Consider the following 25320-nt stretch of genomic DNA (forward strand, 5'->3'; position numbering starts at 1 on the left):
CTCTCTGTAAAAAAAAAAAAATCAATAAAATATTAAAAAAAAAAAAAAACAAGACCCATATATATGCTGTCTACAAGAGACCCACTTCAGAACTAAAGATACACACAGACTAAAAGTAAAGAGATGGAGAGACGATCTTTGATGGCGACCAGCAGGAAGGTAGGGAGGGAGAGAGTGTGAGAGCGCAAGGAAGTGATAGAGGAGTGTGTGGACATGTGTGGTGTGTGTGTATGAGCTAGGGACAGTTAGATTCTGCAGGTCTTCTAAGGGGCTGCTAAACCGGGCAGTCTTAGGCGGCGGAGTCCAGCTCCCGGCGCGGACACTCCTAGGCGGCCAGCCCAGGCACAGCGACCACGCCATCTTGGGAAACAGAGCTGCTTGAGACTAGGATCCTGGCCTCAGCACCACCCAGTCTGATCTCAGACGCATACCAGGACCCTGCAGCCACTGGGGACAGAGACCTGCGACCACAGCTACAGACCTGCGGACACCAAAAGTTCGGAGATCCCCGCGGCAGATCCGTGAGTAACAGAGCCCATCCCCCCTTCCCGCAGGTTCGCGGGCAGCGCCATAGTAACTGATAGACCCGCCCCTTGCCGGGGCCTCAGCGCTGCAGGAACTTTGGCCTGGAAGTGCGCGAGCACCTTGGAACTGATCCTGCGCGCACTTTGGGCTTCGGAGCCCTGGGCTGGGAGCAATCGCGCGAACGGGAATTTGTCTGCCTAGCACAGGCCCAAGGATCCCTTTTCTCGGGGCAGGAGGCAGCACCAAGCACCAGTGACTTGACTGTGTTTCTTATCACCTGCGCCTGAGATCCTGATTCCCTGTGCATTCATACTAAGAGCCAGTGAATCCAATTCCTGGTGCAAGGGCACACAGGGACCCTGATTCTCAAGGCGAAGTCGCGCAAAGCAACAGAGACTCTGATACTGGACTCTTGGGGAACTCTGACTCCTGGCGCATGCTAGGGGGCTCTGGTTTTCAACACGCTCCAGGGGGGTCTCTATTTCAGCACGGTGCATGCAGGGTCCCTAATTCTAAGGGCACATACGAGGCCACATTGAGCGCTGGCAACACTGACTCAGAGCGAGCCTGGTTCCCACCAACCAACAACAACCACACATCTTAGTGTCAGAGCTCTTCAGTGACACTAAGGTGGTGGGAGGCTCCCACTGCACACGGCCCAGGCCCACGCAACCCGACCTTTGATCCATCGGGAGATAAGCAGAATGAAGAAACGACACAACACCCAGAGGAAAGACAATGAGGAATCACCAAGAAAGGAAATTAATGAAGTTGAAGCGTGCAACATGACAGAAAAAGAATTCAGAATAATGGTTGTACAATTCATTCACCGGATGGATGAGAAAATCAACAACCTATGCAAGAATCAGGAAGAAATGAAAAGTGATATAGCTACAATCAAAAACACCATGGAAAGTTTCAACAGCAGGCTGAAAGAAGCAGAGGACCGAATTAGTGAGTTAGAAGATAAGGCAGAGAAACAAGCTCAATCTGAACAGCAACTGGAGAAAAAAATTAAAAAACAGGAGGAGAGCCTAAGGGAGCTTCGGGACAACATGAAACGAAGTAACATACGCATAATAGGGCTGCAAGAGGGACAAGAAGAGCAGCAAGGATTAGAAAATCTATTTGAAGAAATAATGACAGAAAACTTCCCAGATATGGGGAAGAAAAAAGTTACACAAGTACAGAGAGTCCCAGGCAAGATGAACCCCAAAAGACCCACACCAAGACACGTCATAATAACGATGGCAAATGTACAAGACAAAGAGAGAATCTTAAAGGCTGCAAGAGAGAAACAGAGAGTTACCTACAAAGGATCCCCCATCAGATTATCAAACGATTTCTCAACAGAAACACATCAGGCCAGGAAAGAATGGACAGAAATTTACAAAGTGATGCAAAGCAAAGGACTGAATCCAAGAATACTCTATCCAGCAAGGCTATCATTCAAAATTGAAGGGGAAATAAGAAGCTTCACAGACAAAAAAAGGCTAAGGGAGTTCATCACCACCAAGCCAGCAATGCAAGAAATGCTAAAGGGACTGGTGTAAAAAGAAGAAATAAAAAGCCCAGAAAGAAAACAGCCACACAAAAAAAGAAATGGCTACAAACAAGTACCTTTCAATAATAACTTTAAACGTAAATGGACTAAATGGTCCAATCAAAAGACATCGAGTGGCTGAATGGATAAAAAAACATGACCCATACATTTGCTGTTTACAAGAGACCCACCTCATTAGAAGGGACTCACACAGACTGAAAGTGAAGGGATGGAAAAATATCTTTCAGGCAAATGGAAATGAAAAAAAAGCTGGGGTAGCAATACTTATATCCGACAAAATAGACCTCAAAGTGAAGGCCATAACAAGAGATAAGGAAGGCCACTTCATAATACTAAAGGGATCAATACAACAAGAGGATATAACCCTGATAAACATATATGCACCCAATGCAGGAGCACCCACATACATAAAAGTAAAGAGATGGAAAAAGACATTCCATGCAAATGGAAAAGGAAAAAAAGCTGGGGTAGTAATACTTATATCTGACAAAACATACTTTAAATCAAAGGCTATAGTGAAAGACAAAGTAGGATACATAATGATAAAGGGAGCAATCAAACAAGAGGATTTTAACACCCAATTGACATCAGTGGATAGATCTTCCAGACAACACAACAAGGAGATGGCAGCCTTAAATGACTCACTAGATCAGATGCTTCCATTGACATCTTCAGAGCATTTCACCCTAATGCAGCAGAATATACATTCTTTTCAGGTGCACATGAAACATTTTCTAGGATAGGCCACATGTTAGGACACAAAAGAAGTCTCAATACATTTAAGAAGATTGAAATCATATCAAGCATTTTCTCTGACCATAATGCTATGAAACTAGAAATCAGTCGCAAAGAAAAAAAAAAACCTGAAAAACAGACAAGACATGAAGGCTAAATAACATATTACTAAACAATGAGATCAGGGAATAAATCTAACGACATTTTGAAATAAACGAAAATGAGAACATAACAACCCCAAATCTATGGGACACCAGGAAAGCAGTCCTAAGAGGAACATTCACAGCATTACAAGCCTACCTCAAGAAACAAGAAAAATCTCAAAAAAATAAAATGACTTTACATTAAAGGAACTTGAAAAAGAACAACAAACAGAGTCTAAAGTGACCAGAAGGAAGGAAATAATAAAGATCAGAACAGAAATAAACAAAATAGAGCCTAAAAAATACAAAAGATCAATAGCTGTTTCATTATAAAGATAAGCAAGTTTGACAAGCCTTTAGCCAGACTCATCAAGAAAAAAAAATAGAAAAGACCCAAATAAACAATGGGACTCCATCAAACTAAAAAGTTTCTGCTCAGCAAAGGAAACCATCCACAAAATGAAAAGACGGCCCATTGAATGGGAGAACATATTTGCCAATGATACATCTGATAGAGGTTAATATCCAAAACTTATAAAGAACTTTTATAGCTCAACACCAAGAAAACAAACAATCCAATTTAAAAAAATGGGCAAAGGACCTAAATAGACACTTCTCCAAAGAAGACAAACTGATGGTCAGTAGACATATGAAAGATGCTCAACATCACTAACCATTAGATAAATGCAAATTAATATCATAATGAGGTGTCACCTCACACGTGTCAGAATGGCTATCATCAATAAATCAACAAACAAATGTTGATGAGGATGTGGAGAAAAGGGAACCTTCATGTGCTGTTGGTGGCAATGTAGCCACTGTGAAAAGCAACATGGAGTTTCCTCAAAATTTTTAAAATGGAACTCTCTTATGACCCATTGATTCCATTTCTGGGAATTTATCAAAATAAACCCAAAATTCTAATTTAAAAGAATGTATACACCCCTATGTTCATTGCACTGTTATTTACAATAGCTAAGATTTGGAAGCAGCCCGTGTCCATCGGTAGATGAGTGAATAAAACAGCTGTGGTACATTTCCATAATGGAATACTAGGCGGCCATTAAAAAGATGGGAATTTTACCCTTTGTGACAGCATGGATGGACCAGGAGAACATTATGCTAAGTGAAATAAGCCAGTCAGAGAAAGGTGGCAAGTACCATATGATTTCACTCCTTTGTGGAATCTAACGAACAGTGTGAACTAACAAGCAAAATAGAGACGGACTCAGATAGAGAGCAGGCTGACAGCTGTTGGGGTGCATGGGGTGGCTGTTTTGGGGTGAGTGGAGGGACTGAGCAAGAAAGAATAAAAGAGAAAGAACTCATGGACACGGACAACAGTGTGGTGACTGCTGGGATTGGGTGGGGGGATGTGGAAGAGGGAACAGGGGGATAACTGGTGATGGACAAAGACTTGACTTGGCTGGTGAACACACACAGTGTACAGATGATATGAAATTGTGTACCTAAAACCCGTGTAAATTTGTTAACCAGTGTCACCCAAAAAAACTTAATAAAAAGGAGAGGGGGAGAAAAGAAAGCATTGGCCCATCATGCTGCCTCCACTATCTCACCCCTCTTGCCTCCCCAGCCCTGGTCACATGCCTGTACCCGCAAACATGACACTGACCCATCCAGGGCCAATGCTGTCCGAGTCCTATAGCTTCACTTGTTCTTGCTCGCCATGCGCTCTTTCCTAACCACATCCCCTTGGCTTCTAAATGACTTCATTTCCCTGCCTTCCTTTTGCCTCTGGGACACCTTCAATCCTGCCCTAAGGACCTTTCCCTCGCCTTGGCCTCTTGGTGTCTGAGGGACATGCTAATTGCTTTTTTGTCCTGTCTGGCATGCCTCCCTCTGATTCCTTTTAGGAAAATTCTCCTCCCCTTCTCTACACTGTTTTTCTGATGGTGACCATGAATTATGATACCCCAGAGAAGGCATAAGATCCAAGCAAGGACCAATCATAGGTTTTCCCTGTCATGTTCTAAATTGGGGGTTGGCTTTCCTCTTCAGTCTGAAAGTTATGCCAGGACTGCCAGGGGCTATGGCCCTATTTTTCTGAAAATAGCTGGTTTGAGAGAATAAAGTTGGCAGGAAGAGAGGGAAGGAGACAAAAGACAGAAACCCTGTCTCTGCTTTTCTGTACTTTGATTATTTGAGCTAAGCTATTTGGATTCTGTCATCAAACAGAAATCCTCACTAACCTGGTGGCCCGCATTCTATTCTCTTTCAGCCTGCCCAGTCCCATTTTGCATTTCCAGCTTTTGCCAGGGCCATTGTCAGAGTCAAAGCACCACTGAGTTTCAACTCATTGTTTCCAACCTTCATCTTTATTCTGAGCTCCTGACACACCAAGGTCTGTTGCTTCAGCCATCTCCAGCAGATATGCCATGGGCTTATCAAACTCAACAGGACCACAGCAACTCATCTCCTCCATCCCCAAACATGCTCTTTCCCTGCATTCTTTTAGTTGTTGTTGTTAATCCTCACCCAAGGATATCTTTCCATTGATTTTTAGAGAGAGTGGAAGAGAGATGGGAAGACAGAGAGAAACATCAATGTGAGAGAAACACATCGATTGGTTGCCTCCTGCACGAGCCCTGACAAGAGCCAGGGCCCGAGGATCCTGCAACCAAGGTACGTGCCCTTGACTGGAATCGAACCTGGGATCCTTTGGTCTACAGGCCAATGCTCTATCCACTGAGCCAAACTGGCTAGGGCTTCCCTGCATTCTTAATGTCAAAAAATGAAACTATCAATTGTTGAAGAAAGCACTTGGGTCTTCCTAGTATCCTCATATTAAAATGATTGCTAGGAACTGAATATTTTCTCTTAAAAACTTGAAGGTTCGTTGCCCAGCATGGCTCAGTGCTTGAGCATCAACCTATGAACCAGGAGGTCATAATTCGAGTCCTGGTCAGGGCACATGCCTGGGTTGTGGGCTCGAGCCGCAGTGTGGGGTGTGCAGGAAGCAGCCAATCAGTGATTCTCTCTCATCATTAATGTTTCTATCTCTCTCTCCCTCTCCCTTCCACTCTCCAAAAATCAATAAAAATATTTTTTAGAAGAAACATTTCTAAATAACATGAGTCAAATAAGTCTTAAGAAACATTTAAAAATATTTTCCACTAAATAGAACCAATTATAGAACCTATCAAAATTTGTGGAATGCAGTGAAAGCAGTGTTCAGAGGGAATACATTTTATAATATTGAATACATATATTAAAAAAGAAAAAATATCTAAAATAAATAATCTAAGCTTCCACCTTAGGAAACTATAGAAAGAAGAACAATATAATCTAAAAGCAAGAATAAGAAAATAGGTAATAAAAATTAGAGCAGAAATCATATGAAATTAAAAATAGAAATCAATAGAGAAAATCAATGAAACAAAAATCTGGTTCTTTTAAAACATTGACAAACTGATAATGTCAGGCTAACCAAGAAAAAAGAGATAACACTACAAATCTCAATTATAAGAAATGAAAAAGGGACAACCCTTGGACAATTAATCTGATCTCCTAGCTCTATAGATATAAAGACACAGATAGATTAAAAGTAGAGAAACAGAGAAAGATATACCATCTAATACTAACCGAAGGAAAGCTGGAGTAGCTCTACAAATTTTCAGAGCAAGAAAAATTATGAGAAATAAAGAGGGTAGTTATTGAATACTTAGCTATTGAATACTTAGCCTTTGAAAGGATAATAAAGGAATATTATGAACAACTCTATACCTACAAATATAAGATGAAATGAACCAATTCTCTGAAAGATACAATCTATCAAAACTCACACAACGAGAGGTTTTTAATCAAGATGGTGGGATACCTAAATGGGTTACTCAAATCCTCCCACAACAACATCAAAATCACAACCTAACTACAGAACAACCATCATATAGAACCACCTGAAATCTAGCTGAACACGAATCCTACACATAAGACTATAAAGAACAACCACATTGAGAATGGTAGGAGGGGAAAGAGAGGGAACATGTTGGGCCCACACCAAAGTGTGGCAATTAAAAATCAGGAGGAATATCTCAGCTGCAGAGATTCCTCCTGAAAAGTGAGAGGTCCCAAGCCCACACCTTGCCCTCCAGTGCATGATTCCAGTGCCAGGGAGAGAAGTCCCAGGAACTGCTGGCTGTAAAAACTGTTTAGTGAGACAAGAGCTGCTGAAGACCCAGGCATGGACTTACTCGAACTCACTTGCTCTAGTGCTGCAGCAGCAGCTCGAAAGGCATAAGGACATAGGGGGAGAAACGGAATTGTCTAGCAACAGGGCAAGAGTTGTAGGGGCAGCTTTCTCCCAGACAGAAGTGCTGGCAGAGGCCATTGTTCCTCTTCTGAGCCCTCCCCTCACAGAGTCTCCATCAACCTAGCTCACACTGTTATTCATTGAAACCCTACCACACCCAACTTTTAGGCCCACACAAGCTATTTCCAGTTGCTTTTTCATTCAAATGGCCTGTCTTGGTTCATGCTTTGGACTTTCCTAAAATCTCTCAAACAAGCGGCATCTGGCTTCAGTGTACCCTGTACCTCTTGCTATGTGGTCCCAGGCCTGGCACCAACAGCAACTGGCCTTGGTTCATAGCTTGGCCTCTCCTGGGCACCTCCAAGCTCAGCACAAGTCGCAGCCATCTGTAGATTACTTTGCAACTCATGCTGGGCAGAACACAGGCAGTGGCTGACCTTGGCTTTCACCTCCAAGGAGACCCCAGAGAACTGCAGCCAGTGGACAGCTTCAGACCACAACCACCTCCACAAGCCACACACTCAAGAGACAAACTCAACAGGCGCCAGAGACCTGCCGAAGTAAGTCCTGCTCTGTGGGGTCAGCCCCTGCACAGCTGATCCTCCATGGTGTTCACAGTCAGTCACTGAAGCTGGTTGGCGTGGGGGGAAATCCCTCCCATTGAGGTGCCAACAGAAGTCAAGGCTCAACCACAACAGGAGGATATACACAGCCCACATGGGGCAGAGGGCACAAGGAATTCCTGGCTCAGGTGATCAGAGGCTGTACCACTGGACCCAACAGGACACCTACTACTCAAGGCCACTCTACCAAACCTGGGAGATGTAGCAACTCTATCTAACACACAGAAACAAACACAGGAAGATTGCCAAAATGAGGGGACAAAGAAACATGCCCCAAAATGAAAAAACAGAACAAAACGCCAGGGGGAAAAATAAACAAAATGGAGATAAGCAATCTACCAGATGCAGAGTTCAAAACACTGGTTATAAGGATGCTTAATGAACTTAGGGGAAGAGTAGATGAATTTAGTGAGAACTTAAAAAAAATAAAACACAGAAAAATGGAGTTAGAAAACATCAAAAAGGACCAGTCAGAAATAAAGAATACATTAACTAAAATGAAGAATGCATTATAGGGAATCAATAGTAGAATAGATGAAGCAGAGGATCAGATCAGAGATTGGAAGATGAGGCAGCAGAAAACACACAATCAGAACAGCAAAAAGAAAAATATCCCTTCAAAATGAGGATAGTATAAGGAGCCTCTGGAACAACTTCAAGTGTATCAACATTCACATTATGGAGGTGCCAGAAGGAGAGGAGATACAGCCAAGAATTGAAAACATATGTGAAAAAAATAATGATGGAAAACTTTCCTAATCTGGTGAAGGAAATAGACACACAAGTCCAGGAAGCTCAGAGAGTCCCAAACAAGAGGAACCCAAAGAGTCCCACACCAAGTCACATCAAATTGAAATGCCAAAGATCAAAAACAAAGAGAATATTAAAAGCAACAAGAAAAAAAATCATTTAGTTACCTACAAGGGAACTCCCTAAGACTGTGAACTGATTTCTTGACAAACTTTTCAGGCCAGAAAGGATTGACATGAAATATTCAAAGTGATGAAAAGCAAGAACCTACAATCAAGATTACTCTACCCAGCAAAGCTATCCTTTACAATTGAAGGACAGATAAAAAGCTTCCCAGACAAGAAAAATCTAAAGGAGTTCATCGCCATCAAACTAGTGTCACAAGAAATGTTAAAGGGTCTTCTTAGGAGAAGAAGAAGATGAAGAAGGAGGAGAAGGAGGAGGTGGAGGAGAAGGAGGAGAGAAGAAGGAGGAGAAGAAATAAAAAATATGAATAATAGAGTGGCAATAAATACATCTCTATCAACAATTACTTTATTTTTTAAATCTTCAAATGAGGATATGTTTATTTATTTTTAGAGAGAGGAAGGGAGAGAGAGAAAAACATCCATTGGTTGCCTCCTGTACACACCCCAACTGGGTATTGAACCCACAACCTAGGTATGTGCCCTAACCAGGAATTGAACCGGCAACCTTTTGTTGTATAGGAAGATGCTCCAATGAATTGAGCCACCCGGCCAGGGCTCAAGGATTACTTTGAATGCAAATGTATTAAATGCTCCAATCAAAAGACATATGGAGGCTGAATGGTTAAGAATACAAGACCCTTACATATGCTGTCAACAAGAGACTCACTTCAGATCTAAAGACACAGACAGACTGAAAGTAAAGGGATGGAAAAAGATATTTCATGAAAATGGAAACAAACAAAACATTGGGGTAGCAATACTTATACCAGACAAAATAGATTTTTAAAACAAAGGCTATATAACAAGAGACAAAGAAGGATCCAGTAATTCCACTTCTGAGTATTTATCTGAAGAAAATTAAAATACTAAATCAACAAAGCATATATATCCATATGTTCATTGTAGCATTATTTACAAGAGGCGAGATATGGAAACAACCTAAGTGTCCATCAGTAGATGAATGGATAAAGAAGTGGTGCATATATACAATGAAATATGACTCAGCCATAAAAAAGAATGAAACCTTGCCATCTGCAACAACATGGATGGATCTAGATAGAGGGTACTGTGCTGAGTGAAATAAGTCAGACAGAGAAAGACAAATGCCAGATGATTTCACTTACATGTGGAATCTAAAAAACAAAATAAATGAACAAGCAGAAGAACAGAAAACTCAGACACAGAGAACATTTTAATTGTTGCCAGATGGGAGGAGGTTTGGGATATGTGTGAAAAAGGTGAAGGGATTAAGAAGTACAAATTGATAGTTACAGAATAGTCATGGAAATGTAAAGTGCAGCATAGGGAATCCCATATAATAAAAGGCTAATATGCAAATTGACCGAATGGCAGAATGACTGGTCGTTATGACGCACACTGACCACCAGGGGGAAGACGCTCAATGCAGAAGCTGCCCCCTGGTGGTCAGTGCGCTCCCACAGCAGGAGCACTGCTCAACCTGAAGCCCTGATCCGGGCTCACGGCTGGTGAGCGCAGCGGCGGTGCCGGGAGCTTCTCCTGCCTCTACGGCAGTGCTAAGGATGTCCGACTGCCAGAGGGCTCCCAGACTGCGAGAGGGCACAGGCTGGGCTGAGGGACCCCTTCCCACTGGAGTGCATGAATTTCGTGCACCTGGCCTCTAGTATAGTCAATAATATTGTAATAACTATGCCTGGTGCCAGGTGGGTATTGGATTTATCAGGGTGATCACCTCATTAATTAGGTACATGTTTAATCACTGGATTTTATACCTGAAAGTAATATAATATTGTATGCCAACTGTAATTAAAAAATAAAAAATTATGTAAAGTGAAAAACTCACATAAGGAGATGATTTCACCAATGATTTCTACCAAACGTTTAAGGAAGAAATGATACCAGTTCTTTACAATATCTTCCAAGAAACAGAAACACTGAGAACACTTTCTAATTCATTCTATGAGGCCTAATAGAAAATCCCTAATACAAAAATTACCCTAATACAAAAAATTAGATAAAAGACATCAAAAGAAAGGAAAAACTAGAGGCGCTCTCCCGTCATTCCCACCCTTCAGTGCCCTATCATCCTTCGCTTGGAAGAACAGAAGCCTCCCAGGTGGACTTGCTTCTGGTCTCTCCAAAAATCATCCTTCATTCCACCAATCAAGTGATTTTTTTTTTTAATCCTCACCCAAGGATTTGTTTTTATTGATTTTAGAGGGAGGGAGGTAGAGAGAGAGAGAGAGAGAGAGAGAGAGAGAGAAAGAAACATCGATATGAAAGAGAAACATCGATCAGTTGCTTCCCATAGGCGCCCTGATGGGGGATCAAGTCCACAACCTAGGTATGTACTCTGATCAGGAATGGAACCTGCAACCTTTTGGTGTACAAGATGACATCCAACCAACTGAGCCACTCGGGCAGGGCCCACCATCCAAGTGATCTTTAGAAGATGCAAAAAACTGGCCATGTCTTGCACCTTCACAGCTAAGAACGTGCCATGCTTTTATGGTATTCAAGGTTTTTCAGAATCATAATGTTTTCAGCTTGCCTTGTATCTCACCTCTTCCCCCAGGTTGCACTGAATTTCATGCAATTCCTGAAATGTCCCATATCTTCTCTTACTTCACTGTCTCTGTACTGGATCTGATATGAGTGTGGAAGGAACACACACACATGCACATATGTACATACATACATACAGGCACAGACATCCTCACATGCAGCAGCAGCAGCAATTTTCTACCTCAGCACTTAATCCTGTTTTTATGTGGCATTTCCCATAAAACGCCACATAAAAACAGTTTCTCTCCCATATTGTGAGAAACTTAAGAGCAGGACTGTGCCTTATTTATCCCAATAAGGGCTCAGGACATGCTTGCTGAATGTAGGTATGTATGGGTGGGTGGATGGATGGATGGGTGGATGGATGGATAGGTGGGTGGTAGGTTGGATGGATGGATGAAGGGTGGGAGGGAGGGAGAGCTGGATGGGTGGGTGGATGGATGGATGGATGGATGGATAATAAATGGATAAGTGAGTGGGTAGGTGGATGCATGGATGGATGGATGGATAGGTGGGTGGACGGTTGGGTGGGTGGATGGATGGGTGGGTGGATGGATGGATGATGGATGGATGGATAGGTGGGTGGTGGATAGATGGATGGATGGATGGATAGGTGGGTGGTGGATAGATGGATGGATGGATGGATAGGTGGATGGTGGGTAGATGGATGGATGGATGGATGGATAGGTGGGTGGTAGGTGGATGGATGGATGGATGGATGCCTGGGTTGCATGTGGGCTCAATCCCCAGGATGGGGCACGCAAGAGGCAGCCAATCAATAATTCTCTCTCACCATTGATGTTTCTATATCTCTCTCTCCCTCTTCCTTCCACTCTGAAATCAATAAAAATATTTTTTTAAAATGCATTTCTCAGGCATCACTGAGCTGGAATAGATAAGAGTAGATAAGAAAATGCTGAAAGGTGAGTGGGGAGGTGGGTCTGGGGAGAAAATCAAAGTGCTGCTGAGACCAGGATGAGATCCGAGTGTGCCGGGTGGCATGCAGGGCACTTTGTCCAGATCCTCTCATTTAAGCAACATGAGAACCCTATGGGGACATCTCACCTCGAAGATAAGGAGACTGGCATCTGAGGAGCAGAACCACCATGGAGACTGGTTTATGGATGCCAGCCCAGAGGGCCTGCCTTGGTGGCTGACACAGCATTGCCCTAGGACGGGGTAGTGGGCATTCTGTGGGCAGAAAGGGCATTGGGAACTGGGGGAGGGATTGAGACTGGAAGCTGTCCTAGGCCACCAGCTAACTGCCCCTCCCCCACACCCCCAGAGCCTCGCGTGGAATCCATCACTCCCAGGAGAATGAGAGCGAACAGGCTGGTGGAGTGGAGGTCAGCACAGCCAGGAGGTGAGGGGGAGCTGGGCTGGGCCACTCCAGTCCCGACAGTCAAGACAGTCAGATATTGGCAGTTTCACTTGGGTCAATCTAATAGAGGTGTTGATATATAAGTATTAATAAAAACGAGGTGTATTTGCCCGGCCAATGTACCTGAGTCGTTGAGCGTCAGCCCATGTACCAAAAGGTTGCCAGTTCAATTCCCACTCGGCATATACCAGGTTGCGGGCTCAATCCCTGATGAGGGGCCTGCAGGAGGCAGCCAAACATCTCTCATGGATGTTTCTATCTCCCTTTCCCTTCCTCTCTCTCTAAAAATGATCAATAAAATCACATTAAGAATAAAATAAAATAAAAACAAGGCATATTTGCCCTCGCCAGTGTGGCTCAGTTGGCTGAGGCCTTGTCCCATGCACCGAAGGTCGTGGGTTTGATTCGCGGGCAGGGCACATAGCCAGGTTGCGGGATCGATCCTCAGCTGGGGAGGAAACCAATCGATGTTTCTCCCTCTCCCTTCCTCTCTCTCTCAAATCAAGTTTACAAAAAGGTATGTTTGACAGTATAATGCCATTTTTGTTTTAAAACATAGGAATGCAACGTATGAACACGAAGATACATCTTCTCTGGAGGTAACGATACGAAACGGTTGACAGTGGTTTCTTCTGGAGAGAGGGCCTGGGTGGGAATAGAGGGCGGTGGGGAGACCTTTCCTTCACGTGTGGCTCCTTTCTGTCACATCCGCTTCTCCCTGTGCACACATTACTTTCGTTCCTTACATCACTGCCCCCTGCCCACCGGCTGTCCAGCGCGCTTCAAGCCTGCCCCTCCCCAGATAACCACCGCCTGCAAAGGTGAGCACAGGCTCAGTGAGGGGCCGGAGGAGCTGAGGGCAGCAGCCGCCCCCTGGCTGGGAGCTCCGTGGCGCCTGGCGTGGCTGTGTACACGGGGAAGGGCCTCTGGGCCCGGATTCTGAGCCCTCCATGTGCCCGATGCAGCCAGCGATGGCTCAGCTCCTCTCTGCAGCCCAGGCCCCAGAGGACACCTCCCTCTGCTGAAAGGGAGTCCTACCCCAACAGGATGGCCCCGCAGGAGGGTGACGTCCACAGGGGGCAGTGCCCATGAAGACACGCCCCTGAGGGCGCCCCTGGCCCAGAGACAAGATGCTCCTGGGTCCTCACCAGGGGCCCTGCTCTTCTGCCCAGGTGAGCGAGCCCAGGGGGCATGTGCAGCCACAGCCCCCAGCCCGTCTTCCCTTAGTGGGCACAGGGCCTGATTGCTGCCACTGCCCAGACCTTGCCGGTGACAGTGTGGAGTGGAGGGACCCCCCGCGGGACTGTGACTTTCTTCCCTCTGCCCCTGTGTGCTGCCGTAGCCTAACCACCCCCTGCTCTGCACCCCCTGCTCTGCACCCCCTGCTCAGCACCCCCTGCTCTGCACCCCCTGCTCAGCTCCCCCTGCTCTGCATGCCCTGCTCAGCACCCCCTGCTCAGCACTCCCTCCTCTGCACCCCCTGCTCTGCACCCCCTGCTCAGCTCCCCCTCCTCTGCAGCCTCTGCTCTGCACCCCCTGCTCTGCACCACCCCCTGCTCAGCACCCCCTGCTCAGCACCCCCTGCTCAGCACCCCCTGCTCAGCACCCCCTGCTCAGCACCCCCTGCTCAGCACCCCCTGCTCAGCACCCCCTGCTCAGCACCCCCTGCTCAGCACCCCCTGCTCAGCACCCCCTGCTCTGCATGCTCTGCTCAGCACCCCCTGCTCAGCACCCCCTGCTCAGCACCCGCTGCTCTGCACTCCCCACCCCAGCCCTGGCTCTGCACCTTCCCCACAGCCTCCTTCTCAGACTGCGCCAACCTGGCTCTTTGGCCCTTTGTTCTCCACCTCTGACTTCCTGAGGCCTGTGCCCCGCGTGGGGCCCCTTTTCCTTTGCGCAGTCTCACCTGGACCCCTGCAATGAAGGAATACGCTGCCTGCTGCTTGACTAACGAAGGAAGACGAGAGGGCTAAAATGGCTCTGGGTTAGAAACTCGACTTCATTCCCAGCTTTTCTTCTGCTACAAACTACCCCAGACCTTCATTCAACATACATTTGCCAAGTGCCGGTTCTCTGCAGCCTGGGGGAGTGAGAATCAGGCGGGAACCCCTGAGGCGGTCCAGCCCCTCCCTCCAGATCAGTGGTTCTCAACCTTCCTAATGCCGCCGCAACCCTTTAATACAGTTCCTCATGTTGTGGTGACCCCCAACCATAAAATTATTTTCATTGCCGTAACCGGTTTGGCTCAGTGGATAGAGCCTGTGGACTCAAGGGTCCCAGGTTCGATTCCGGTCAAGGGCATGTACCTTGGTTGCGGGCACATCCCCAGTAGGAGGTGTGCAGGAGGCAGCTGATCAATGTATCTCTCTCATCAATGTTTCTAACTCTCTATCTCTCTCCCTTCCTCTCTGTAAAAAATCAATAAAATATATTTTAAAAAAAATTTTCATTGCTACTTCGTATCTGTAATTTTGCTACTGTTATGAATCGTAATGTAAATATCTGATATGCAGGATGTATTTAGGCGACCCCTGTGAAAGGGTCCTTCGACCCCCAAAGGGGTCGCGACCCACAGGTTGAGAACCGCTGCTCCAGATGCTCACCGTCCAGTGTCACTGAGCAAAGCTTTACCCACCTCACCTCAGTGTTCTCCCTGTGACAAGCACGCCCACCAGTTCCCCTCCTTGCGATGCAGACTGAGTGGGAATGTGCAAGCCAGAGCCTCACATCACAGCGCGGAGTTATGTGAACGTCCAGGTGACGTGAAGTGTCTGTCCCTCCTGGCACAGACCTGGCACCAGCCCTGCTGAGGATGCAGCAGGTGCAGCAGGGCCCGACAGACACACGGGTGGGTCCTCCTGAGAGGCCCTGGGCCAGCCAGCAGGTGTTCAGGGCCAGTGATGGGCCTCCTGGGGAAGTGCGCACAGCTGAGCGGTTCATGGGGCGGGGGCAGGCCTAGAGAGCCCACACAGAGTTTTGGTTTTCTTCACACTAAAATCCTCAACTGAGTTCAGGGGTTTGATGGGTTAGAACACAATTCAAGTCCAGAGCTAGAGAGTGCAACCTGAGGGGAGCCTGCTTGTGGGGAACAAACACCCGCTTTAGATTTGGGACGGGGCCCACCCCCGCCAGTCCCTACCCATGTCCGTGTCTCGGATTCCTCCTCTGTGGACGGGGACTGCGCGGCTACTCGGGGGAGTCAGCAAGGGAGCCCACGTGGTGGCCCCTCAGGCACCCCTTTTCCCAGTGGAGGCTTGGAGACCAGGCAGGCAGGGTCCAGCCTCCCGCCGGGCCCAGGCCATCCCCAGGGGACTAACTTGATCCTTCACAATTGTCCAGGTGGGCACCCATGGGACTCAGAAGCGCCAGCTCTGCGCTCTCTGTGGACCCTCAGCTTCCACCGTTTGCGGTCTCCGGGCTGTGACACCATTGTGCGGGCGTGTGCACTGAGATGCGTTCGTGCCTGGGGCCACCAGGAGGCTGCTGGGCGGGGCAGCTGCAACCCCCACCATCCCCTCTGCCAGCAAAGCTGCCTGGGGCAGAGGCCAGGAGAGCTGGCCCCCAGCCGATGGACCAGGCTCCGGCTGCCCTTCCTGGTACCCAGTCAGCTCTCTGCTTCGTAGGCCTGTCCCACCTGCCTCCAGTGAGCCCTTCAGCACTTCCCCACACCTGGCCTCCCAACTTCCCACTTGCCCAGCCACCATCCTCCTTCCATCCTCCCAGCCCACAGGACTAGGCCTGTAGGCCGCAGCACCCGGCCTCCCACAGGCAGAGGCCCCAGGTGCTCCCTTACCTTGTCAGCTCTCCTTTCCCCTCCACCCAGGCCTCTGAGAGAGCAGGGCAGGGAGAGCAGGAAGAAGCGGGGGCCCAGGAGGAAATGGCCCGGCACTCTGGGCCCACGTCATTTATGGCTGGACCTTGTCCTCGGTGCCCAGGCACGCCCACGCCACGGCCCCTGCAGCCCAGAGGCAGGCCTCCGGCACTCTGCTCTTTAACCCGGCCCTTCAGCAGAGTCTCACAGGCTCCTGCTCACAGACCTGTCGCTGGCCATCGCGAAAGCCCTGGTGACAATCAGCTGGTCACTCAGGGCGCTCAGGATCTTCCCAGGCACCGCGGGGACCCCAGGAAACTTTCAGCAGGACCCGTGTCCTGACGTGAGGCACACAAGGAGAGCTGGGGCAGCCAGGAAGCCTTAGAGCAGAGCCAAATGCAGCCGGGCAACTAGACTGCCAGCGGGTCCCTGGGAACAGTGGGCAGGGGCTGGAACAAAGGGGGGGCGTTGCTGTGAGGCAAACACAGGCCCTTCTGACGGAAAGGGCATCAAGCGGTGCCTCTCTGGAGAGGCCAGGCTGGAGGGCACGGAGTCCCTGGAAGTGAGGCTGAGGGGGAGGGTTAAAGATGCCGGCTCCCTGCAGGCCTGCCTTGGTGCGGAGAGGCCTCCGAGGCCCTGCAGCTGGCGGGTCAGGTCCTGCCCTTCACCGGGGTGTGGGGGCGTGGAGGCTGCAGGCAGAGTGGGGAGCTAGCTCTCACCTGTAGAGTTGAGGCCATGCTGGTCGCGGCCCGATGTCAGGCCTCGAGGAGAGAAGCCAAATGCTGGCAGGAGAGCGGAGAGGCCCAGGGCGGGCAGGCGCTGAGCCCTTCCCTGGGGTTCAGCACTGGGCTGGGTGCTCTCGGCCCTCTGCCATTGCCCTTGGTTTTTTTTTTTCTTTAAATTATATTTTTATTGATTTTTAGAGAGAGAGGGATAGAGAGAAACATTGATGAGAGAGAATCATTGATCGGCTGCCTCCTTCACGCCCCCTACTGGGGATCCAGCCCACGACGGGCATGTGCCTTGACAGGGTATCAAACTGTGACCTCTGGGTTCATGGGTCGATGCTCAAGTGCTGACTCACACAGGCCAGGCTGAGAAAAATATTTTAATAGTGGGACAGAATATCTGAATAGAGGAAAACAATTTAATACATGTCTTTATCTAGAGTCTGTCTTAAGCAAAATTTAATAGAAATACATTTCAGATACCTACAAACTTGTCTCCTGCTTCTTTACCATGCGACATTGTCATAATCCTTTTCTTACACTGCACTGAACTTAACCTCCGGGCTTTGCAGACAGCGCCATCCTCCACCCTGCAGGCCTCCATCGTTTGTGAAACCGTCCTTCCTGGATGGACCTCGGGAGGCATCCAGTCATTTGCCGTCATCTGCAGCACCACAGTGAACAGTGTGTGCGCACAGCGTTGCTGGCACTGCGTCATCACAGGGCCGTTCCAGAGGGAGCTCACTGAAACAAGGCCATGAGCATTGAGTTGCAGGCCTTTCTCAAGTGGCACTTCAAGTCCTCCCCCCAGTGGAAGGTGTGCAGGTAACTGCAAGGGCCTGGCCTGACTGCCGTGTGCCTGGCAGGGCTCAGAGGGGGGCAGCTCTCCTGGAGCCGCAGGTTGTCCACTGCTGAGGGGCCCCACACCCTGAAAATCAAAAAGATGGGCTCAGGGCAGTCAGGACAGGCTCTTCCTTGTCACACCTGTGACCAAGCATGGCTCTCCCACAGCCTAATGCTACTTCCATGATTCTCCTCAAGATGCAAATATTCTGCTAACCTTTAAAATACTAGAGGCCCAGTGCACGGATTCATGCACATTGAAAGGAAATTAATTAGAAGAAATATTTTAATATCGTTATTTGCCCTTTCTCTATAATAGAAGTGTCAACCAAATTCGAGATCGACCATGACAGATGGAAATACATGTGTGTGAATGGTGCCAGCGAGAGATTTATATGTATCGTGCATGCGTGAGTCAACTTAGCCTTTTATAGATATAGAATAAACGTGCTTAATTAGACCTGCTTTCTGATGTAGCTAAACTTTTTCCAGCCCAGTGAAGCACCCCAACTTCTCTTTTAGGTAATTGTCAGCAACACAGCAGTAAATATCAACACGAAGCAGATTATTATTGTAGATCACACAGGGAGAACAAAGGGTAAAATATTTAACTGCAGCAGTGTTTGACTATATTCTGTGCAGTGAGAAAACCTGCAGTCATTTCAAGGTCCACCATTTCTTACTTCTTTTCAGTCGGGTCAAGTTTCTAAGCTTTCTACATCTCCATTTTCTGGCTAATGAAAAGAAAATAGGATTCCACCGAGTCTCCTATCTACCTACTCCAGGATTTCTGTGAGGGTCAAATGAAATGAGGCATGGGAAAACACTTCACGGACATTTGGTTACTGTGTGAAATGTTCCCACCTGGCTATAACGCAAGTCCTGTTCCTGGGCTGAAGAAACTGCAAGGAAGCTAGTTGCTAGGGAGAGGAAGCCGGGCATTGCTACATGATGTCATTACCCGGACAGTCAGACACTTAGCATATTAGCCTTTTATATAGGATAGATAGATGTTTCTGAGTTGAGCCAAAATGCCTCTATGGGACAACGTATGTTTCATTCCATTTCTGTCCAAGGGTGGAACCCATTGCTGTGTTGTCATAGCAACTAAAACAGAGCACAGTGAGCATTTCATTTCAGCTCTACCAATGCATCATCGAGTGAACTGAACATCCTGCTTCCTGGTGGCCCTTATCTTCCCATCTAGCCTATAGCGGACAAGTTATCCATTAACGCTATAAAATAGCAGAGTGGCCAGCATTGAGCTCTGTCACTGAGCTACTCTTCAGAGAATTTTAGAATTCTGTTTCAAAGAAAGCTAGCATTTCATGAGAGCCTTCAATGTGCTGGGCTCTTCGTATGTGCCATCTCATTCAACCTTCATCAAAACTCTACAAATTAGGGGTGTTATCTTCACTTCATAGTAAGAAGGTTAAAACCGAAGAGTTTAAGAAATTTGCTTAGGTCACACAGCTAAAAGTGGTGAGGCAGTATTTGAACCAAGTCCATCTGATTCCAAGGCCAGTACTCATTGCGCTTCATGACACCACACCAACCTTCATACCTACCAGGCTCCCTGCTCCTCCTGCCCAAGGTTGAACGAGACATCCTACTTTTAAAGATTTGCAAGGAAGGTGCTTTTCCACCTTGCTTGCTCTAGCCCAGGATATGAAGGGCCTTTCCCTTACATTGCCATGGTCTCCAGTGTGAGGGCAGAGGGATATCCCTGGAAACATAGCTGTGCACAGTACAGAGCTACTCTTCAGAGAATCACAGGGCATGATCTATCTGGTAGCTTAGAGCTTCTCAACCTTAGCACTGTTGAAATTTTGAACTAGATTATTGTTTGCTGGGGGACTGGGAGGAGCTGCCTGTGCAGTGTAGGATGGCCTCCACCCACTAGATGCACCCCCCAGTAATGCGATCAGAATGTCTCTGAATACTGCCAAATGTCTCCCGAGGGGACAAGATTACCCCCAGCTGAGAACCAATGTAGAGCTCACAGGTCCAGGTGTAGTCGAGGCTGAGGGAAAGAGGAGGCCAGCAAGGGCCAGAATGGGCTGTTGTCCTGGAAGAGATGCCCACACATTTGGTCTCCTCAAATGGCAGGAAGATGTGGCTCAGAAGGTGTGGAGGGTGCAGGAAAGGGACTATTGGACTAGTGTTCCCTACAGGATCTTGGTTCTGACATGCCACGGAAATGACCGTGTCATCAGGCCAGCCAGAGTACTTCATCCTCCCTGCACCAGCAACTGGGCAGAATTCGGATCCAAAGTCCTGATGGGTCAGGGAGGCCATCTCAGTCCACCCTCTCAATCCAGGAGGAATGACTCATTTATGATTGTGCTTTATCATCATAACCCCTCTGAGAACCCCCCCCCCCCCCAAGAGGTTTGTCCATGGCAGCAGGAGAGTCCCACTTCCTCCTCTCTGGAGAGCTGTGAACATTCCAGTGAATAAATCTCAGTTTTGTGCCCTGGCATTTAAACCTAAGCAACAAACCATAGACAGGGGCTTGTGCCCCAGGACCAGGGTCAATGATATCCTGGTGACTAATTTGATTGCCCTGGGGAGGCTGAGTTAGCGTGAGGGTAAAACAAAACTTGATTATGTGCCAAACTCAATAAACCAAGTAAATGATGCTGATGGGTCTGATTGTGATGGTGATAATGATACTTTGTTTAGTTCTTGGGAGAGGTTGAGGGTGAGGAGCTCATTGATAAAAGTTTCATTTCTGGGAAAAGAAGCATTAGGATGGATTTCTTAACTCCTGGATGTAATGTTCTTTGTCACCACAATGAGTTTCTTTTTCTTCCTGGTCCCATAGCTGGGACCTACTTTCCAGCCTCAATCACATTTAGGGGTAGCCATGGAATGAGGGTAAGTAATAAGTCCCATTTGCAAGCTAGGCTCATTAAAATCTCCTGTGCCATCGTGCACTTTCTTTCTTCTCCCCTCAGCTGGTGGCATACAGAGCATCTAGCAGTGGATTCTAAGGCCCTAGGGAATGATGGAGCCACGATATGGAAAGAGCCTGGGTTCCTGAATGACAGCAAGGAACAGAGTGCTGCCAGTGAAAATCATGTTCTTTCACAGAGTCTCAAGGAAAACATTTCAAGAGAACCACACGTGGGGGGGATGTGGTATGGTAGGGTTCTAAGGCTGCCCCTGGGTGCCCAATGTTTCATCTCCATCTATCCCACCACAGAAAAGGTCCAGCCTCATCTTCATCAAGGTCAAAACAAAGGCCAGTGTCCAACCATCCTGTGCCATTGGTTTGGCATCAGCAGTCTTAGACCCTGTCCAGGTAGCATAGTGCTGTTCTTGGCTGCAATCCTGCTGTGCTGCTATACCCAGGCTCCTGCTTGGACCCTGCATTTAGAGTCTGCAGAGTTGGCATGCCTGCTGAGGCCACATGGTTGCTAAGGAAAGAGAATGTGCCAATGGCAAGTGCAAGTTACTGGGAGAAAGAAAAGAGGGGCTTTGTCTTTATTAGGCTCAGGTTATATTATCTCGGGCTTGGAACAGACCAGGCATGTTTTCAAACTAATGTATCAACTTCCTGTGGATGAAAGAGGCCACATGCTAACCTGACAGCTCAGGGAAGGCCGGCATGGCGGTCTTGCAAACTCAGAGACCGAAAGTAACCACAAAGGATGGTCTGAAATTAAACTTGAACTAAAAGCAGTGATGGTGTGTAGTCACCTCCTAGGCCCGTATGGTCACTGACAAGGTCAACCTTTACCTTAGCTGAGCCTATCTGTCTTTTTACCTCTATAATAACACACCCTTGAAATGTCTGGGTAACTTGTAACTTCCCTTTTTCTGGACCCCTTAGGGCACAACCTAATGTGCTGGGTGCCAGGACAGAGACCACAAATTCCTTCATTATCATGCTAATTGTTCCTGCACCCACCTAAGTGTGTGTCTATCATTTTGCTTTTTATCCAATCCCAGGGGTTCCCCCCCACCCAGCTTTGCTTTCTCCCGCCTCCACCTCTCTAGTCTATCACCAGTGGATTTCATGTCACCCACCTACGTCCCTCCTTTGATTGCAACGTATAAATACAGATGTAACCCGCCATTCTCCAGAGCATTATCCCAATCCATTGAAGTTCTGCTTCCTGGCAATTGTTGACAGATTGGCTCAAGTAAACTCACAAACCTTTACAGGTTTGAATGTTTTTATGTAAATATTCCTAAGCTTTGGGGGTCTTCTGATGGGCCCCCTGCCCCCAACCTATCCATTTCCTAGATCTTCCGGAGTCCTGTGTCCTGTCCAATTAGATCCCTTTCCCAGGCTAGACTGACAGGCCTCTATGGTCGCCATGTTGGCTCTTACTGCACATGTGTTCACCTCCTCCTTTATTATTCTACCCCTTCCCCCAGAAGTCTGCTAGGACAGACAGGTGGTTCCCTGGGGAGTGTGGGTAAGCTGTACTTAACTTCCTGGAGAATCAAGCAAGCTTCTGCTCCCTAGTTTATTATGCTTAATAATGACTGGTTCTCTTTTTTCCTGCCTTCATTAATATTTAGCTCCTATGATAACAAGAGTACCACCTCCATCCCTTGTAAATGAGCAGTTGTCAGAGATACAACTGCTCATTTACAAGAGCAAGAAATAAACTTTCTGTGTCAAGGCACTGAAATTTATTATGCTGTTATAACAGTTAAACCACATGGTTAAAACACGACCCCTTTCCCATCCAAATTTTCTTTTGTCTTCCAAATACAGTTCAAATATTCCTCTCCCAGGAAGTTGGCCCTGAGTACCACAGTTAATTCTAATCTCAACCTCCTTTAATTCCTGTAGCACTTATTACTCAAAGCTCAGAGTAGGACTTTCTGATGGATTGTAAGCTTCTCAAGGCAAGAATCATATGTTACATTTTTTTATACCTTCGCAGTGCCTAAGATTAATAATGATAATGACTATCATATATATTATGTCCCAGAAATCATTATTTACATATAAACATATTTAAGTCTACTATTACCCTCAACTTCTAGATGAGAAGCCTGAAGCACAGAGAGATTAAGTAACTTGCCCAAGGTCACACAGCTAGAAAGTGGCAGAGCCAGGATTCAAACCAATGAACTTGAGTAATAAACGAGCTTCCAGTAATTAAACCATCTTAACCACAATTGTTTCAGGAATATGAACTTGTATGTCCAGTGAAACTGCAGCCCCTTTGGGGCAGGGATGAGTGGTGTCCATCTCACCTGTTGCGATATCTGAAGCTGGCCAGGTGCAGAGGAGCTGTCACCCCCCTGCTGACAGCTGGGAGTGAACGGTGCAGCAGAGTGTGGCAGGGCAGGATTTCCTTTAGTGCTGGCATTTACCATTCAGAGCCCTGGAAAGTGTCAAACAGTCCATGAAAGCTCACTGCTGCTAGAACCCTGCAGTCATTCTTCAAACGAAACCGGGCTATTTGTGATATTGAATGGACCAGAGAAGATGTGTGATATATCTGTGCCTCTTTCATAACCACACGCATGCACAGTAGTGGTAGAGACGGCAATACACCTGGATTGTAGAGGGCCGGTCGGGATGCCTTATAGATTCTAATAAAATGTCTAGTGACTAGCAAACACACAATTGAAAAAAAAAGAAAAAGCTCACTGCTGCTTTAAGCTGGTTTTGAAAAACAAACAAACAAACAAACAAAAATTGAGGGAGAGAGAGATAGAAACATCAATGATGAGAGAGAAGCATTGACAGGCTGCCTCCTGCACGCCCCAACTTTTTTTCTGCATAGTCCCTAAACTAGATATACAACCCCTAGTCTCTTTTCCTAAATCTGCTCTTAATAGCACTCTTTCCAGCTTTGTGTCTCCTGTTAAACCTAGACCCGAGAACATAAGCTGCCTTCAAATAGAACAGTGGAGCCAAAAGGGAGCCCAGGTCTTGAGGTGGTCTGTTGTGAAAGCCCCTCGATGACACGTCACACAGTCACTTGCGTGGTGGGGTTGACTGAACCTCTGCTCCACAGCAAACCACTCCGGGCTGCAGGGTCCAGGGAGGGCTCACACCTCCCCACACCTCAGTGCTGGCACACACAGGACAATGGAAAGAATGGGCCAGGGAGTACTCTGCTTGCTTGTTTGTTTTTAATGAAAGAATTCCACAATCTCCCCTCAGAGGCTGGACTTAGTGACTCCCTTCCGTAGATTAAAGTATAGAAAAAGAAAAATAGTAACTTGACATTAGAAAAACCTAGAAGACACTACTCTAACCAAATGTTATGCCCTGAATTGTGTTCCCCAAAATTTGTATGTTGAAGTCCTATCCCACAGTACTTCAGGATGTACTGTATTTGGAGTTAGGACCTTTAAAGAAGAAATGTGGATTAAATGAGGTCATTAGGGTCCCCCCTAACCCAATATTACTGATGCCCTTATAAGAAAAGATCAGGATCCAGGCATGCACACAGGAAGGACCATGTGAAGATAGAGAGAGAAGGTAGCCATCTATGAACCAGGAAGAAAGCCTTAGGAGAAACCAACCCTGCAGCCACATCGATCTTGGACTTCCAGCTTCCAGAATTGTGAGAAAATAAATCCCTGGTGTTTAAGCTCCCACGTCAGTGGTTTTGTTATGGCAGCCCAAGCAGACTAACATATCAAGTGATCAAGTTTAATATTTCCTGTGATAAGTCACCTTCATATGCTGTGTTAAGATGGGTACTTTACTTCTGTGGAATTCTTCCTCAAACCCATAACCCCCAGTCTAATCATGAGAAAAACATCAGGCAAAGCAAACTGAGGGACAAAATATCTGACCAGGATGCCTCAAAACTATCAAGGTCATGAAAAACAAGGGATGTTTGAGAAATGTCCTAGACCAGGGGAGGCTAGGGAGACTTAATGGTTAGAGGCAATGTGTTGTTCTCCTGGATGGGGTTTGGGACACAAAAGGACATTATTAGAAAAACTGCTGAGAGACCGGAGGGAGACCGCGTGGCAGACAGCCGCGTCTCTTGGGACAGACACAGCCCCTGACTGGGGAAAGGAGTTCCAAGGGATTCCTGGCACCGGGGGATTTGAGCTTTGGATTTTGTGATTGCGGAGAACTGAGCCTAAAGGGGGCACCCTGAGGAGCTGACCAGATCATGCAGTGCCCGTAAGAGAGGAGCGTTTCCCAGATCATGCAGTGCTGGTAAGAGAGGAGCGTTTCCCGGACCGGTAAGAGGAACGTTTCTGCGGCTGGCCGGC

The 25320-nt window shown here is 47.0% G+C and overlaps 1 protein-coding gene across 1 annotated transcript in view; it reads right to left on the minus strand.

Annotated features, from left to right (window-relative positions):
• Positions 1–16616, minus strand: part of MYO7B (myosin VIIB) — a 107070-nt gene extending 90454 nt beyond the window's left edge. Inside the window, exon 1 of the mRNA XM_014550391.1 lies at positions 16517–16616. The gene's annotated coding sequence lies outside the window, so the exon portion shown is untranslated. The remainder of the gene's footprint in view (positions 1–16516) is intronic.
• Positions 16617–25320: the final 8704 nt, after the last annotated feature.

This window comes from Myotis brandtii, unplaced genomic scaffold, assembly GCF_000412655.1.
Source record: "Myotis brandtii unplaced genomic scaffold, ASM41265v1 scaffold600, whole genome shotgun sequence".
Lineage (NCBI taxonomy): Eukaryota > Metazoa > Chordata > Mammalia > Chiroptera > Vespertilionidae > Myotis > Myotis brandtii.